Source organism: Idiotropiscis lumnitzeri, chromosome 15 (assembly GCF_059441095.1).
Source record: "Idiotropiscis lumnitzeri isolate Australia: NSW breed Sydney's pygmy pipehorse chromosome 15, RoL_Ilum_1.0, whole genome shotgun sequence".
NCBI classification, from domain to species: domain Eukaryota; kingdom Metazoa; phylum Chordata; class Actinopteri; order Syngnathiformes; family Syngnathidae; genus Idiotropiscis; species Idiotropiscis lumnitzeri.
In genome coordinates this window covers 13,538,392-13,555,729 of record NC_142405.1, presented here as the reverse complement: position 1 = coordinate 13,555,729, position 17,338 = coordinate 13,538,392, and the positions used below count along the sequence as shown (strand labels likewise).

The 17,338-nt window shown below is 38.5% G+C and overlaps 1 protein-coding gene across 2 annotated transcripts in view; it reads left to right on the top strand.

Annotated features, from left to right (window-relative positions):
- Positions 1-5,896: 5,896 nt before the first annotated feature.
- LOC148323006 (junction plakoglobin a-like) overlaps positions 5,897-17,338 on the top strand; it is a 123,526-nt gene continuing 112,084 nt past the window's right edge. For both annotated transcript variants that reach the window (XM_088316765.1, XM_088316763.1), the window contains exon 1: positions 5,897-6,106. The gene's annotated coding sequence lies outside the window, so the exon portion shown is untranslated. The remainder of the gene's footprint in view (positions 6,107-17,338) is intronic.

The following is a 17,338-nucleotide window of genomic DNA, read 5'->3' as shown; positions in this document are numbered from 1 at the left end:
CCCTCCCAGAATTCACAGACAAGATGAACAAACATTGTCAACATTGAAATTCAACTCACACCACTTCCATCCCCCATGTTCTCACCTCTTACTCCTGATCACGATTCAACCACACCCATCCCAAGACACACCAAATTGCTATCTACCAAACGTTTGACTCTCCCAAGACTCAGTAAAATGCCGATCTCCCTCTTTGAAACTTAACTCCTGTCCGGTCTGATTTGTTCTGGGTCCAGACGGCCTATCCTCTCGAAAAAGGTTTGTCCACTGAAAAAGTCATTACCCAATGAAGCTAGTGAATTTTGTGGTATTCCTGCGATTGCAAGTGACACACAATCAGCTAAAGAACTGAGAAGAAATAAGTCTAGAGCTACTAACCTAGTTAGGATATCTTGTCAACCACTGAACAAAACAGTGTCACCTGTTATGACAGCATTTGATACAATAACATACTGTTGAACATGTTTTAAACTTGGCTGTGTGTCCAACAATGGTTTTGGTCTTACATATAGGAATCAACTTATTTATGACAATTGAAGTTTTGAATCTGATCAAATGACCATGACGTGGGGTCCCTCAAGGGTCAGACCTAGGATCCCTTCTGTTCAATCTGCAAATGTTAATTTCGGGTCAAATGCTTCAGAAAGCCAAATGTTAGCTATAACACTTATGCAGATGACACGCAGCTATATTTATCAATCCCAAATGACTGCAGTTCAATCAACCAATTACCAATTGGATGAACCAAAATATCCTTCATATAAACCATAACAAAACATAGATATTTTTTGCCAATAAATAAAAGAGGGCTGTTAGAAAACACCTGGAGTTACTGTCTTTAGAAACAAGAGACCAAGTCCGAAATCTTGGGTTGCTGATAGAGTAAGACCTAACTTTCAACAATTTCATCAAATCAATCACTAAAAAGCCTTTAACATATCCAGCGAGAAGGGTTCCATGCTCCAAGCAGACCACGAGAAACTCATTCATGATTTTATCTCCAATAGACTTGATTATTTTAATGGTCTTCTGACTGGAGTCTCTCAAACGAGCATCAAACAGCCGCAGCTCATTCAGAACACTGTAGCTCGGCTTCTGACCACGACAAAGAGATCAGAACATATTACTTCAATCCTACAAGCTTGACGCTGGCTCGACAGTCAGCTGTAGAATAGATTTTACATTTATTCTACTAGTCTATAATTTATTGAATGGTTTGTTTGGGTCAAGACTGCATTAAATAAATGCTGATTGAATGTAAACCCTGAAGGGCTCAGAGATCTGAGTTAGTTTATTATTTATTTCTTAATTAGTGAGGACAAGAGTTCAAAGTAAACATTCCGAAGCTGCTTTTTTTTTCCCCAGCGATGCTACGTTAATTAATTTTATCATAGTAGCTACTTTTGTATTGTGAAATGCAAATGTTGAGTTGCTTGACTAAGACATTAAATATACAGTGATGTAATTTTTGTTTGATTGACAGCCAGTCTTATCTGCAACAGCCAATTACGGCCTCACTGAAAATAATATTCCGTATGTAGGCGTGTACGCGACGAACACGCCAATATTAGCATGCGTGAGTCTTCCACGTTTTTCAAAGTGGGGCATTGTGTAATGTGGCATGACATTTCTGTAAAAACTGTACATATTTGTAAATAATGAGAGCTGTAGAGATAGAGTGGCACGTCTTGTCAAGCGTTGTAGTCAGCGCTCCTAAAAGAGGAAAATGCCCAAAAAGTGTACTGTAATACTTGAGCAATCATTCTAATTTTCAGAAGTTGGTCTGAGCATAACTAGAGTTGACGTTTTGTTTCCTTTTTTTTAGTGATTTACATGTTAAAGCTTTTTTTGATCTTAGGAAATAGATAACTGAGTTTTAAAAGTCTAACAAAAAGTGCAGGGCGATCCCAGGCTCAGCAGCATGTCTTATAGTTTAAACAAACATCTCTTGAAAGTTTACTCTGGCAAATAGTTTTCCTTTAGTTTTGAGTTGTAGTTGACTGACATTTATTAAAATTTGGGCAAATTACGTTGCCTGACCTTCCTCTCCCATGGTGCGTGTGACTTACGGTGAAAAAGCAAACAGGCAGCTTACTGCTGATTGGCTGCTACCCACTGCACTATGAACCAAACAGGTGGTGCTGTGGGTGGGCCAATCTGCTTATGTAGGCGGGACTACCAACGCAGCAGAGAGAGAGAGAGAGAGAGAAGTGTGCTGCAGCAAGCCAAAATAAACCAGTTTTTAATTTATCTGGCTTGAAACAAAAAAAAATGCTAATAATCGGCAAAATGTCAAATATTGGCCTTGATAATCGGCCTGATAATTAGTGTATCCCTACTTGCGGCCTCCATTAGCTAGGGGATGGTACAGTGTAAAAAAAACAAGAAGTGAGATGTGTTCCATGGTAGGAAGGAGATGGAGAAAGACAAAAAAAGTCACCAGTCAGCTTTATGCTACCTTGGTTGACACTTAAACAGTTGCAAAAAATGCAATCCACTCACTATATCGTCTAAGCCGGTTAAGAGAGCTGGCGTTTCTCAGTTTATTATTTATTGTTTTTTGTGCAGGGGATGGACAGGAATGAAAGGGTGAAAATGGACGGGGATGAAGGGTGATTTTTTTTTCTAAAGAAGGACAACAATTGTAAGGATGAAAGGCTGCCCAGGTTGTGGGTGGAGGACGCAGGGCAGACCGACCGGCGAAATAGGGTAAAGTGCCAATCTCTCTCAATGTTAATAGCTACAAATACATAAATCATGTTGCCTTTCTATCAATCAAGCATTTTAATTAGTATTTTTATCGTATTTTGTTGAACTAATGAAAATAAAACAAATTTGAAGTTGTTTTGCTGTCCATTTCGCACTATTTTTTTTGCCATGGTATCATTTCCTTTGTTTGTCTACTTTTAAAATTCTATTAAACAATTCCCCCATTTTTTTAGTTGCTGCGTCTTGCAAACAAAGCACTTGTTACAACAAAATATTTTGCAAATGTATCTTGACTCACTGTGAAAATTGACATCATACTAAACTATGTTATGCCAATTGAGATGATTACATGTGAGCAAAAAGCTCTGCAAGGTGAGCAGAACTAAAGACATGACAAGCAGACAACAAGTACAAAACAGGAGACAGGAAACACAGAAGCAGATTTTTATCTGGATTTATGGAAACAAAATGAAATCATAATTCACACAATAAAACACCAAAGGCATAATCTGAATCAGATCCATGTAAAACTTGATTTAACAATGTATATTTATATATATGTATATATATATATATATATATATATATATATATATGTGTGTGTGTGTGTGTGTGTGTATAAAACTGATCCAAGTTTTGTTCCGATAATGTTTTATAATTTCTTAATTTAGGAAATATTACAAGCTAGATATCTGGGCTACTTTTCTTATCCTTGCAAGAGAACCTGCCTCCAGGATGCAGGATGGCGATTTCCGAAAAATCGGCCCACCCATTTATATGAATCTCACTATACAGAATTTTTCCATCATAGGTCAATGTTGGTTGAAAACTCTCTTCCTCCCGTCTTCCGTCACACGGGTCCAAGGCCACCATCTGGTCCCGTGGCTTTGCTTATCCCAAGGCCCAAGGGCCCCGTCTTCTGGCAACCTGCAATGTTGTCTGTGTGTATTTGCAGGTCTCAAATGGTTATGTCTTTAAATGTGTTTTTCGCAGTAAAGTCCTCGTGACCCTATTGTATCGATTCTGTTGTATGTTTAGCAGACTATGACGTGTTGTTTGTGAGCAGTTGTATATGCAGACTATGTGTGTGAGTTGAAAATGTTGAGTGCAATTCATAACGTCTACGAAATTAAACACTCTAATCTCAGGAATATATGAATATGATATGTAAGAAATAATATAACCACTCAACACAATCTCATCATTACTGTGCGCAGTACTTCTAGTTTCATTTGATAAATGCTTTTTGTTTAATCAAAGTTTAAAACCTGCAGCAAATATGAACCTGTAATTGATTGACATTCTGTCACGGAAATGCTAAAGCTAATACTAGTAACATAATGCGATCCTTCAGGGACAATATAGTTAGTTTAAGATATTATAAAATAAAAAAGTTATTTCCTGTAAAAATATGAATAGCCTGCAATTCAACCAGAAGCCCAGATATGCAGCCTTTTGCATTAATCAATAAAAAGTAGCTCTCAGTTAAAATAAATCCTTGGTAAGGACATCACTCCCTCTCATGTGATATTGTTTAATTGTTGTTTGTTTGATTTTGTGTTAGCATTAAACAATACCAAATGGTTAATACAGTATTAGGGAAAAATCGATTTCGCAATAAGTTTTAAAGCTAAATATTGTTTTATTTGACTAATTGTTGGAAAATCTACAGAAGTAATTTCTAATTACCGCAATTTGCTAAATTTACTCCTAGTGTTACATGACTACAAGTGCATCAACCAACTATCTTTTTTTTCTAGTCAAGTTTCCCCCCCCACCCTACCTCCATTACCCCCAACCATTTCCCTGCAACCATTTATGACACCACATGTTTCTCCTCACAAATTTGTGGAAATGGATGATGTTTTTCCCCCCGCTGCCACGTGAACATCTAATTAATATCAGATCGTCACTGGGATTCTGCACATTGCTGTCAACCCACCGTGGAATGATAACAGCCAATGGTTTCTATCCGCTCTTCTCTTCTTATCCAGCGACAGCTCAGAGATTGTCTATCTTTGTGCAGAGGACTCACTCAGTGAGACCAGAACAATCTCGAGCAAATGTGTTTTTTAGCCTAAAGCCAGCAGACGTCAAATAAAGTCTATAAACTTCAATTTAGTCAACTGCTCCTCTCGATGGTGGTCAAGGAATTATAGTGGCTATAAAAAGTCTACACACCCTGGGCCCTGTACAAATGCCAGTAACCAGGATAAATCACTTCAGAGCTTTTTCCCCATCATAATGTGACCTAGTTTGTATTACGTAATTAAAATATACTAATAATTAATTAATACATAAATATTTTTTGACATATTTAAAAATAAACTACTGAGCGTGTAGTTGCACAAGTATGCCTTCTTTACCTGGGGCTATAGCTGTGTTCAGAATTTAAAAAAACATTCAAACTCATGTTAAATAGGAGTCAGCACATACCTGCCACTATTTCAAGTGCCTCTGATTAACTCGGAATACATTTGAGATGTACTATTTGGCTTTTCCTGAAATTTCTTTCCTTCTGAGCTGAAGCCTGAATATTTTGTAATATAACTGACGGTTGTATGGAACTGTTCATGATTATCTTCTCGTTCCATCTGAAGAAAAACAGCCATGCAACCTTTGTTCACTATAATTATGATGTTCTTTTGGTCATGAGCAGTGGCCAAAATGTTCAAGCTTTGTTTCACCTTAATTTCTATAACACATTTTTGCACTTGCTTGGGAGATTTAACGTGCACACTTTTGCCATCTCATTTTTTACACATTTGCAACCTCAATATACTAGTTTATTTTACTAACCCCACTGAAAAGATTGTATTCGTTCTTAAAATGTATTTGTGCAGGTGGAGGTCACATTAATTGTGGAAAACATTTTGAAATGATTTAGCTTATATTTCAACAGGAGTGTTAAGACATTTTATATCCACTGGGTTTGAGGTCAAACTAAATTACAGTAAAGCCTACTAGGCAGATAATTAAATGCCCAATGGCTGGACTCAACACAAAAATTCAGTTACACATTATTCATGCCGGCAATTTTATTGTGTCACTGATCGTGTGTAGTGGAACACTCTCCTGACTTGCGTGTGGGCAGCGTGGAATCGTCAGCTGCGATAGGTTCCAGCCCAACCTAAAAGTCAGAGTGATACCTCTTCCTCTTTGGCTAGCTCCACCGGTGACGCGCTGGTAACTGATGCTGCTCTCTCCGCCCGGCTGGCCTCTCGCTGCACAGTGCACCGCCTCCGACACCAGAGACGAGAGCCAAAGAGGGCACACGGCGCTGCAAACCTCTGGAGCGGATCTGCACTTGTGCTACGCAGACTCAGGATTTACGGACAGGGGGGCACGAGTTGAAAGCGGCACGAGGCTGCAACGACCTACCGTCCAGTTAAACAAGGTAAGCAAGCCGACATCTGCCTTTGAACACTGGGTTATTAATATTACGCTCAGATGTATGAAAGAATCTTAATTAACCTTCCAGTCTGTAGTCATCCTGCAGCATCAGCTCAGTCTGGCGATATGTGACATTGTATCTCGTGCGCGTTAATGACTCCTCAAGTTGACTAATGACACTTTGGGAAATAGATTTACTGTAGTCTACATGTACAAACGTGTGATCCGGTCAAATCTGAGAATTTTTCGGACAAGAACAAAACTAAATTGGATCGGATAATCTTTAAGTACTCAGTGGGTCTCACATGGAAGTACGCGTACCGCTGGGGGTACTTGAAGGAACTCGAGGGGGTACACGAGATTTTAAATAAAACAAACAAACCTGCAAACATCCTGTCAAAAATAATTATTGAATTAATTAAATATTTCAGGAAGACTATTGAATATAGAAGTTCATAAGACAAATCTTCTATTCAGTAGTTTATTCAATTTCATTAAATTAAAAACCCAGATTCTCCCCCATACTAGAATGGTTCGACCCAACTTGTCACATGCAATCTCTCCATACATGTCAATCATGCCAAAAAAAAAAAAAGTCACACAAATAATGGAGTCACGGTTGAAGGTAAGCCTTGTGAAAAAAACTCAGGCAAGTGTAAAAGACGGCCATAACTAGAGTCGACAAAATTCCGGTTGTATGTTGAAGATTATGTTTTATTTGGATTTCTTCCTAGAAGTTGCAGCTCTCTAAAGAGAACACTTTATGTTGATTATTTTTTTGTACACCAATACAAATGAAGTCTGAAAGGTTCTAAAGTTTAACATATCAAACTTTTTTTTTTTTTTTACCCCAAAATGCTTTGCGCTGATTCAGGGGTGAAAAAAATAATTCACAGGAGGTCCATCACTGAAAAAAGGTTGAGAACCACCACTTTAGGGCATTGCTAGTGTAATTTTTTTTTTTTGGTGTGTGTATTTAAGGTGCAAGAAAGTCTGTAGGAACGCCACGCTTTGTCGAGTTTATCCTCTGCGTTGCCATGCTTTAGTGGCTAGGAGAAATTCTCTCTCTCTCTCTATCTCTCACTTTCTCAGCATCCCATTAATTTTCTTTAACGGTTGTCTACATTTGGGTGTAGCAGGTGAGTTGCAACCCTGACACTGGTCGCTAGCCAATCACAGGCACATGTAGTCAAACGCATTCCGACTCACATTCACGCCTCATGACATTTTAGAGTCTTAAATGAACCAACTTCTAGTTTTGGCATGTAGGAGAAAGTTTGTTCCCAGTGAAAAACATGGCAAAATGTCCCCTTTGCTGTTGTCTAAAAGGGATCATCAAGGATGGTTCATTTTTCAATAACAATCTTAAATTATGCATTCATTCTTTAAGGAAAATGATATTTCCTCGCATTTTTTAATTTGTTTTGGAGAAATCATTGACTGAACATTGATTTGAAAACCACTGCCAAAAACGAAGCGATATGGCCACGCCCCCATGGGAGTCATTGGGAGGGACCGTTCGCAATTTGCCGGGAATAACAGGACAAACTGGCCCCAAAATGTGGACAGCCTTACTTTGGCCCACTTCAACCTCTGAAAACATCACAAAACGATTCATCTTTCCATAGCTGACTTAAAAAAGAATGAGGAAATGAGCAGCTTACATGCACTTTCTGACATGTCTTGTCAGTTTTCTTTAATAAGTCACTAAGATACGCAGATACAATGCTTTCTGATTAGCTTTTTGTCAGGTTAATTATCAGTAAGTCGTTATCTATTAAATTTTTATTCATACATAGCTTGATTTATATTTTTTCCACCAATGCCATTCAGGGAGTACGCCTACACCTACATCCAAAAGTGACGCGTCCAGTGTGGCCACACTCAGCTGTAGAATGGACCTCCTCGCTGGAGCTTCTGTGCTCTGAATTTTTCAAAGTCTGTCCATTCACCCATCCATCTCTGCACTGCATCTAGAGCATATAGATATCATCACAAAATAGCCCCTTTGGGGGGTGAATTTTAGTGCTGATGTCATTTTTACATGCATACCTATTATATAAGTGGCAATCAAGTTTAAGTTCAGGTAGCTTTTCTTGTGCACTATACAGATAATACCACACGGTGCCATATTGCTTTCTGTCCGTCTTTTAGTGTTTAGGTGTGCATTGTTCATGTGCTGGTGCAGAATATGATGTCCGACAGATATTATTAAGTCTGGAATGAATCTTTGTAGGAAGAGGAAGCTCTAATTAGGACAAATGTAATTGTCACAAGTGGTATTTAACTCTCTCTCTTTCTTTTGCTCTCTCTCTGTCTCTCTCTCTCGCTCTCTCTCGCACTCGCGCACGTTCTGGCTGTATGTCTCATGCACAATATGTCCCCAAGTCTGCTGATTTTGCCACTGTCTCTGGCTGTGAAAAGTGTGAGCATAGAAGCCACAGACCTACTTAACACAATGTTCGTCGGAAATTTATACATGATTTTATATATTGTGTGGTTCAGTGGATATATAAAGAACGAGTTTGAAAAATAAGAAAACAACAAACACAAGCAATAATAATAATAATAATAATATTCCCTTTATTAGTCCCACAATGGGGAAATTCGAGATTCGAACCCAGGTCTCCTGGGGAGACTGGGTCCTGAACGCGGCGCCTTAGACCACTCGGCCATCCTGGCAGTAAAGTAATCTGTATTACAATAAACAATATCAAATTTATTATTCATAAATGTTTTGGTCTTTCGGTCGATTTATTCTAAAATAAAGGCAAATGAACCGTGAATACGATCGTGATATATACAATTGCGGTTTATCCGCTAAAATTATAGTTAACTTACTAAACACTTTAATTTGCAGTCTTTAAGGTATTCTCATGACAAATTGAAAAAATTCTACCAAACAAGTGTGGCGTAAACATATGTTGTGTGTTCTATTCAAAATATGTTATCAAATATGATGTTATTTAAAATTCTACTGGTAAATTGGTGCTATTGCAGTATTTTTCATATTAGGCAGCTGGCTTAGGTCATCTCCTTTCCTAACAGCACTTTGAAAGAGTAATTCATGCTTTTTTCACATCTCGGCTGGATTACTGTAATGCACTTCATTTTCGAGTCAGCCCATCCTCCATCAAGTAGCTCCAGTTGGTCCAAAATGCTGCCAGTTGGTCCAAAATGCTGCTGCTTGCCTCTTGACTGGTACATATAAGATAACATAACTCCTTGTCTGGTATTCCTTCACTGGTTCCCTGCACATTTTAGAGTTCTTTTTAAGATTCTGTTACTTGTTTTCAAATCTTTAAATGGCCTTGTCCTCTCTGAGCTCTTCTACCGCTACGCGTCTGCTGACCAGACGCTATTAGAGTACAGAGGACTATGCGAAGGCTCAGAGGTGAGCCTTTTCCGTTGGATGAGGATTGGCCCCAATTTTTCGACTTTTTGCGATGTTAATACCTACAACAGGCCGTCTATACTTTGGAATGTAACAGCTCTGCTCATGCCCGCCTGCTGGCTGCTGCCAGCTGCCATCTGCCTCCTGAGAGTTGACACGACTTTAGCGCTTTAGCTTAGTAAATATATAAAATATAACCAGTCGGGGTTCGTGTGCGCATTCATGCTCTTGTCCGCTTCAGCCTGTGTAAGTGGAGAAGCAATCGGCACGGTGTTTTTGATTTTCGGGAGGTGATCATATGATATCATGTTTGATGTCAATTAATCCAAACTAGTGGGCAGAACGGTTTTATACTTTCATAGGATGAAGTTGACAAGCGTAGTATTGTGCATTTGCATTTTTGGTGGCCATCGGTTGCCGTTTTAGACAACAAAACTGACAAACCGAGCAGTATTACCTCGCTTGCCTCCCTGCTGTGACATACGCTGCTGAGACGAGACAATTTGCAACTGTTGGCAAAGGATAGCGAATGCACGTTCATGTCAGGGTTCATTCAAGGTCACAAATGTTTGCAAACAGTTTTTTTTTGTGTTTTTTTTTTTTAATTGTTGCAATGATATTGTGAACTTATCCACAATGCTCTTGCGACAAGAATAATACAGGCAAACATTTGCGACCTTGAATGAATCCTGCAACATTTGCTTCGCAAACACTCACAAATGTTCGCCGCTCAGTGGTATAGTGACGTTATTTCCCAGAGTATATTTTCACTTGTGAAAATCAATCACCATGCTGAAGAATTACACTTGGCAAATGGTGTGCAGATATGTGCATGCTGTATACATAGCAGACCCAAATACCTCCCGTCGCTCTTCGCAAACGCTAATTTGCGTTAACATTGTGGATCTGCAGACTTTTTGGCTTTTGAGTGCTTTTGTGATGTCGAGTAAATACAGACCATCCCTCATCCTACCTGCAACGTAATGGCTGGAGAATGAAATGTCTCGGGGCAGTATTTAACCACAGCCAAATTTTGAAATAAAAATTCAGATTGGTCTGCTTACAGGCACACAGGAATGGGCAGTGAACAAAAGATTGGTTGTATAATTTCACATTTATAATAAGGGCAGAGTTTCTGTTTTGATGAAGCGCCAAAAGCCAGTTTCTGTAGTAAGAGATCAGACATTTGACATATTTTTTATAAATTTTTTTTTTTGGGCTTATAATATATCAAATAATCAGGATGACCTGGCAACAGGACCGAAAACGACAACAACAGTAGCAACACAAATTTAGGTCGAAAACAGTCTATCTTGTCTTCTTTTCCAACCTTCAGATATAAAATTTGCAAGTGTAAAAACATCAAAATCAAAAAGCCATTTCATCTTTTCTTCATCTGACCAATAGAGCATATATAGGGTCATGTCGTTCAAGATGATTAACCGTGCACTCTCTTTGATCATCATAAAGTGCACAATATAAAAGAAAATGAAATTCACTTTCCACATCGTTCAAACCACACATTTCACATAATCTCTTACCGTCAGTAAAATTACGAAATTGACCAGTTTCAATGGCCGGTGGGAGAATAAGAGACCTCAAATGCGCAACTAAAGATCTTTGACCTCTAGATACATGAGATAAACATATTGTTCAGGGGTGAACCTGCATAAATGATCTCAGTTTGGGTCTTAACAGAACGCTTTAAAACCAGGTTTCTTCAAATTTAAGAAGAAGCTTGTTTTTAACAGATTTAATATTACAACACAAGTTATTCATATAAATACATTTCACATCAATGTCTGCAAACATTGACAAAAGGTTCTTTCACCAAGAAGACTCGTATCGTGCTCCACTTAAATACTTTTCGACTCCATCTTTCATTAACGACAGCAATACAGGCAGGATTATTATTAGGAAGCTCAAATGATGTAATGACTCAACACAAGCGTAAATAAATAAATTCAACACAAGCATCCAGACAATCGTGAGCTTTTATATAATCAACCACAGCTTTTCCTTTTGATGATATAAATATAAAGTTATTGTTTGCTGGCGCTATTCTACCAATTATCATGCAGCACTTAGAATCCCTCAAAAATTCTAGAAGCGATTCCCCAGATCTATTAGGACTCAAATCAAGCGCCATTCGGGGAGGCACATTGTCAACATCCACTAGTTGTTTTTATTTGTGATGCAGCAGTTAAAATCACCACACACATAAATCAGGTCTGCATTTAAGGAGTATATTCAAGCACGCACGTGATCGAAAAAACAACAACAGTGTTTTGTCCTCTTGATGAGCCCCGTGGTGGTAAATAATATGAAAAACTAATCAAACGGAAGTCCAACTCACAGTGTAGTAAACGCACACCTTTTATACCGTCCAGGCCTATCAATCACATTTTTTTCTGAATTGTTCCATCAAATAGTTTTTAAAGACTCACGTGCTATCAGTGGCTTTTCTGGCTCTTCTGTGCAACTTCCTCTTGTGCCCTAACCACATGTAGCCTGACAAATCAATTCGCTCATCTTCGGGTAGATGTGTTTCCATCCATCCATTATCCAAACTGTTTATCCTCACAAAGATCGCAGGAATGCAGGAGCCTTTCCCAGCTGTCCTCGGGCAGTTTGCGTGGTACACCCTAAATTGGTTGCCAGCCAATTGCAGGGCACACACAGTCAATCACACCTCAGAACAATTACTTGTGTTCAATTAACCTACCGTGCATGTTTTTGGGATTTGGGAGGAAACCACAGTGCCCGGAGAAAATCCACGCAGGCACGAGGAGAACATCCAAACTCCACACAGGAAGGCCGGTGTCCAGATTCAAACCAACGACTTCTTCACTGTGAGGCAGATTTGCTAATAAAGCAACCCACGTGCCGCTAGATGTGTTTTGATTCAGTGGAATTATATCAGGATTTTGTGACTGCAATAGCAGGATTCTAAGTTCAGAGTTTGCACTCGTCCATCCATATACATTCCAATGCGCCATAAACAAATAGAAAGGATCAACGGGACATACGAGATGGATGAGACCTCCTCAGCGTCCCATAGGCCTCCACGGTCATCGGTAAAACCTTAGCGCCGGGGTCGGTCCGCCTCATAAGATGGATGCTCCCTGAGACATAGAACTGGTCTCCGGCTGGTATCTCCCTAAGCCGTGCTTTAAAATTCAAAGCATGATCCAATCCGTGTGTTATTGTACTGACTTTACACAAACTCTTCTACAATGGTCATTTTTTTAAAAACTTTTGTTTACATCGAAGCCCTGCTACTTCATCCTCCACTGTTGCGAAGGCGATTTTCACACCTCCCGGGGGAGGCCCTCTTGCTTGCAACCGCGCTGCATTACACCACATCAACAGAAATGCCTGGATAAAATTTACAATGATTTTTGGGAGTGCATGTTCATATCTTTTCTTCAAACGTGTCCAGCCGGGACGTTATGATACCAAGTTCCAAGTCCGTACTATCCTTTATTTCTTTAACAGATTTCTCAAGCTCCTCTTTTACAGTCTTTTCGAGGGAGGCCTGCATACTGTCCACCTAGTGTTGAAATATTTTTCAATATTGTCCATTTTTGTGGTGAGAAAATTAATCTCCTTTATGAGCAAGTTGAAGTATGCATCCTTGTCTATCTCTTTGTCCTGCGACGGCCGATAACGCACAGTATATGTCTTTTCAGAAAAATCCTTAGTCAGACAAATTTTACTTTGGTCAATCAGCATTTACATGTAATTTGTTGTTCCTGATCACCGCTACAACGCTATAATTATTAATTTGGTGTGAAATATGGCATCAATATTTTTGTTTGTATTTTTTTAAGGTTCAATACAAGATCAACTTTATGCAACTAAAGTTTACAATGTATGATTCACACACACTCAAATCATTAATCTAAAGTTTAAGGGGGGCGGTTGCAGAGTCTGCGACTTAAAATGGAAGACGCTTTAACAGACACAAGTGGTTTCCTTTACAGCTGGTTTATTGAAGGCTTAGTATTTCCTCAAATCCACCACAATGAAAACAAAATACACAAACTGATTTCTTTCACGTCAATCACAAATGCAACCTCTATTAGTTTTTTGATTGGATGATCAAGAATGCACGGGTGGAACTTTCGCTGTTGGACATTACACATGCACAGCTATTTTAATGCGAAGATGTCAAAATTTACAGTTATTTGCATAATTATAGAGACATAAAATTCAATAACATGTATGCTTTAAATATATATTTTTAGTCAGTTCTTTTGGGTAGCACTTGAATCACTCAGTTATTGGTGGAATATTGGGGGTGAGGTGGTGGAGCATTCACCTTACACCATGGAGGGACACAGGGTTTTCAGTTTACAGCATTGCGTTATAAATGGAGCCCATGACAGTTAGGCCGCGCGAGAAAAACAACAACATACATAATAGACATAGTGCATACACAAACGTAATTTTTCTAAAACATTTCTTTATTTATAAACAGGGTCGTATGAACCTGAGGTTCCACACGATTTGAATAAAATGCTTTTGTTTTTTTGTAAAATATATTGGTCCATTTATAGTGTAGTGATTCACAGAGGTGAAATTCTTCTGGCGGAGATCAATTTCGAATTAACTGCTCATTGCAGATAAGCCATATTTTTCTGACAGCTAGATGTGATACCATACACCAGTAGAAGGATGTATTTCTAATTCCAATGCATGCCAGTCTTTTAAAGAGAATGTTAAAGAAATTGAGGCTGTACTTGGATCTAAAAGAATGAATAAACTATAGTCTGGGGTCAATGCCCATCAGGAGGTTATTATTGATTTGATCAAATGACTTCCTGGCGCTGCACATCAGCAGCCTGTTGCAGCAGCTCTGACTCACTTTCCCTTTTATTTGAGTTGCACTTCTTTATTGAACCCCCACCTTCACCCACTCCTCCACCATTTACAATTTTTTTGTCCAATGTATATTGTGGGGGAGTAGGGACACTATCTGACAGCATCCCCATCAGTTCTATAGAGCTAGCGCTGACGTGAATTTAAGTGAAGGAGTGGGCTCAATGGGACTGGAGATTTAAACCATTCTTTTTATTCATCATTACGGGGAAATATGAGGTTACTTGCCAACAAAATGGACAAATTAATGACTGTTAGAAAACTGTAGTAATTTTTTTTTACATTCAACCATGAGCCGCTGCAACAACCGCGACTGATGTTGGCAAAATGACAATATTAGCTTCCGGGTGCCCTCATGCTTGTTAGTAGGTGAGCAAGAGGAACACGAATCCAGTCTCCACTGACCAACTTCACTCAGCACTGCAACAAGAAGGAATATATCACAGCTCTTTCCTTCATCCTCTGGGTCACCTCACCACTACTTGGTCTACCTTGAGACCACTAACAGGCTGACCAGCAGAATAACTGACAGTTTATCTAAAGACACAGTTGAGGGGCGCGTGTTTTATTGTCACAGACTGGTTTTCAGTTTTAAAAAGGAGTACATTTTCTTCAAAATGAGTATTTAATTTTTTTTGTAATTATTATTGTTATGCTTTTTAAAAAACTTTATTATTTTTAATAGTTTGGGTCATTTGTTTTATGTTTTTTTTTAGTACAACACTTTGTTCCACCTAAGGTTATTTTTTTTTTTCTTTTTTAAGTGCTCTATAAATAGTAGCGTTGCAATTTTTACCCAGGCTATTTCTGTGCAACTGAATTGATCGTTTGCCAACAGGATATTGATAGAGAAACGTGACAGGAATGCATTTTCTCTCTGTGACTGTGACATTTTTGGTCCAAGGTTTTTGAAAGAACTGAAAGGTTGGAATTGGAGTTGTTGAAATTGTCGGGGTCTGAACCAGATTTCTTGAAAAGCTGCTGATTTGAAAGATGTGAAATGACACCAGAACAAAGTGAGCAGTGCATGGTGACAGGATCAAGAGATGGGAGTTTGTTCAAAGATGACTGGATGTGGATACTCAGACATCTCCAGACAGTGGCATCAGACAGATATTTATAGAGTCTGTGTGAGTTATATTTACAGACGTCATTATCTCTGATGCGCATCACAAATAAACACCCACAAATCTGCTCAGACATCTGTGGAAAATTATGCTTGAATAATTTTTGTTGGTTTTGGGGGACTGTTATTGTGCTGGCTGATTTAATTTCACAGGCTATTATTTGGAGTCCACATACCATTTAAACACACGCTCGTGCTCCTTGGCAAAGCTGTTAATTATCTGGTTTGCCATAAGCAAAATAAACTGGCGACTTTGTGGTAGTAGGACAGGTTACTCGACTGTCAACATATTTCTATTAAGATGTCTAATATGATGATTATTAGTCTCGACAAGGTGTCGGCACTTATTTATATATTTGCACCAACTGCCTTGGGGATTGGTTGTCGGGGGCAGGGTCTCTCATTCTGTTATGCTTTAAAGACCCTCAATGTGTATGTGTCCACGAAACACATTACCACACACACACACGCACACACCAACACAAATTGTCAAACACAAACAAAAGAAATTTGGACAGAAGCAGAACAGAACACTTTACGCAGCAGCATTGTTGTAGCTTTTGTTTGCTTATTTTTTTTTTTTTTTTTTTAATTTGAATGTGGTATCAAAAGTTGTGGGCCAGTTTCTCATGCACAATGTAAAAACTGGAATATATTATGTTTTGTATTGGTGATCAATATGATAATTATAATAAAACAAATACATCTATATGTGGAAAGGATAGTTTGAGAATAAGCATCTCATTTTTAAGGGGCTAACATTCAATTTTTATGAAATTTATTATTAATTAACTGATGTTAATTTTACTTCTGGTCGGTTAATCATATTTAGTCAGATGCCTAACCCTGTTTCGGATTTTCCTAATAGGTATATTTTTTATGTGACACAATCAATATTAGGTGATTTATGCCACATGCTTCACCTTGGAATACAGGTATGTAATTGGAGGTGGGTCCTTAACATAGAAAGTAGGAGAAATGCTGCGTCTAGCACTGTTATCACATAAATGATTCTAGTGACCACAAAGTCAGTGCTCTCAAAAGAGAGTAGGTCTCCCTAAAACTTTGGAAAGATGGAAAATTTAGGACATGAAGCAAAATCAATTTAATCAAATCTGAATCTTTAATGACTTTGAAAGAGTGAAGAATGTTGGTTCATGTAAATAATGAAAATAAATCTTCGAATGCAAGATAAAGAACGAAGCACATATGTTTAAGTGGAACATGGTCATTGTTTTTTTTAATTGTGTTCATGTGAAGAAAAAGACATTGGACATGCATGCTTCACACCTGGGCGCCTGTGCTTCAGTTTTCTTCTGATCGCTGAAATGGTATTGTCTTAATTTTTAGGTTGTTTTTACATCGTTTGATGATGGCAAATGGTGCCTGAAGGTACCAATCTGACAGATAAAGCCAAGCAACCTTGTGAAAGCCTTAAGCTTGTTCATTTGAGCAGACATCACATTTAGTGCAGTTTTGCCAAGCACAACTCTGAAAAGACGCATTAACTTTATCACTTTTTTGTGTCATCACTAAAAAGACTGAGATGGGGAAATTCAACTGTTTCCGGAGTTGAAAACCTTTCAGACTCCCTTGGTTACATAAGATGTCAAAAGTGACCAGCGAGAAAATGAGCAACCTTTTTTCACCTGATAAGGTGCAGTCTGTTGAAATTAGTTGTAGTAGGCTCTTGGTCACCTCAAGCCTAAACAGGATAAGCGGTACAGTAAATGAATGGATACACAAATACATATACAGAATTAGGCAAATCCAAAATAATAATTGACGACAAGTGCAGTAGGTCTTGCCTTAGTTGAACCATATTTAACTAC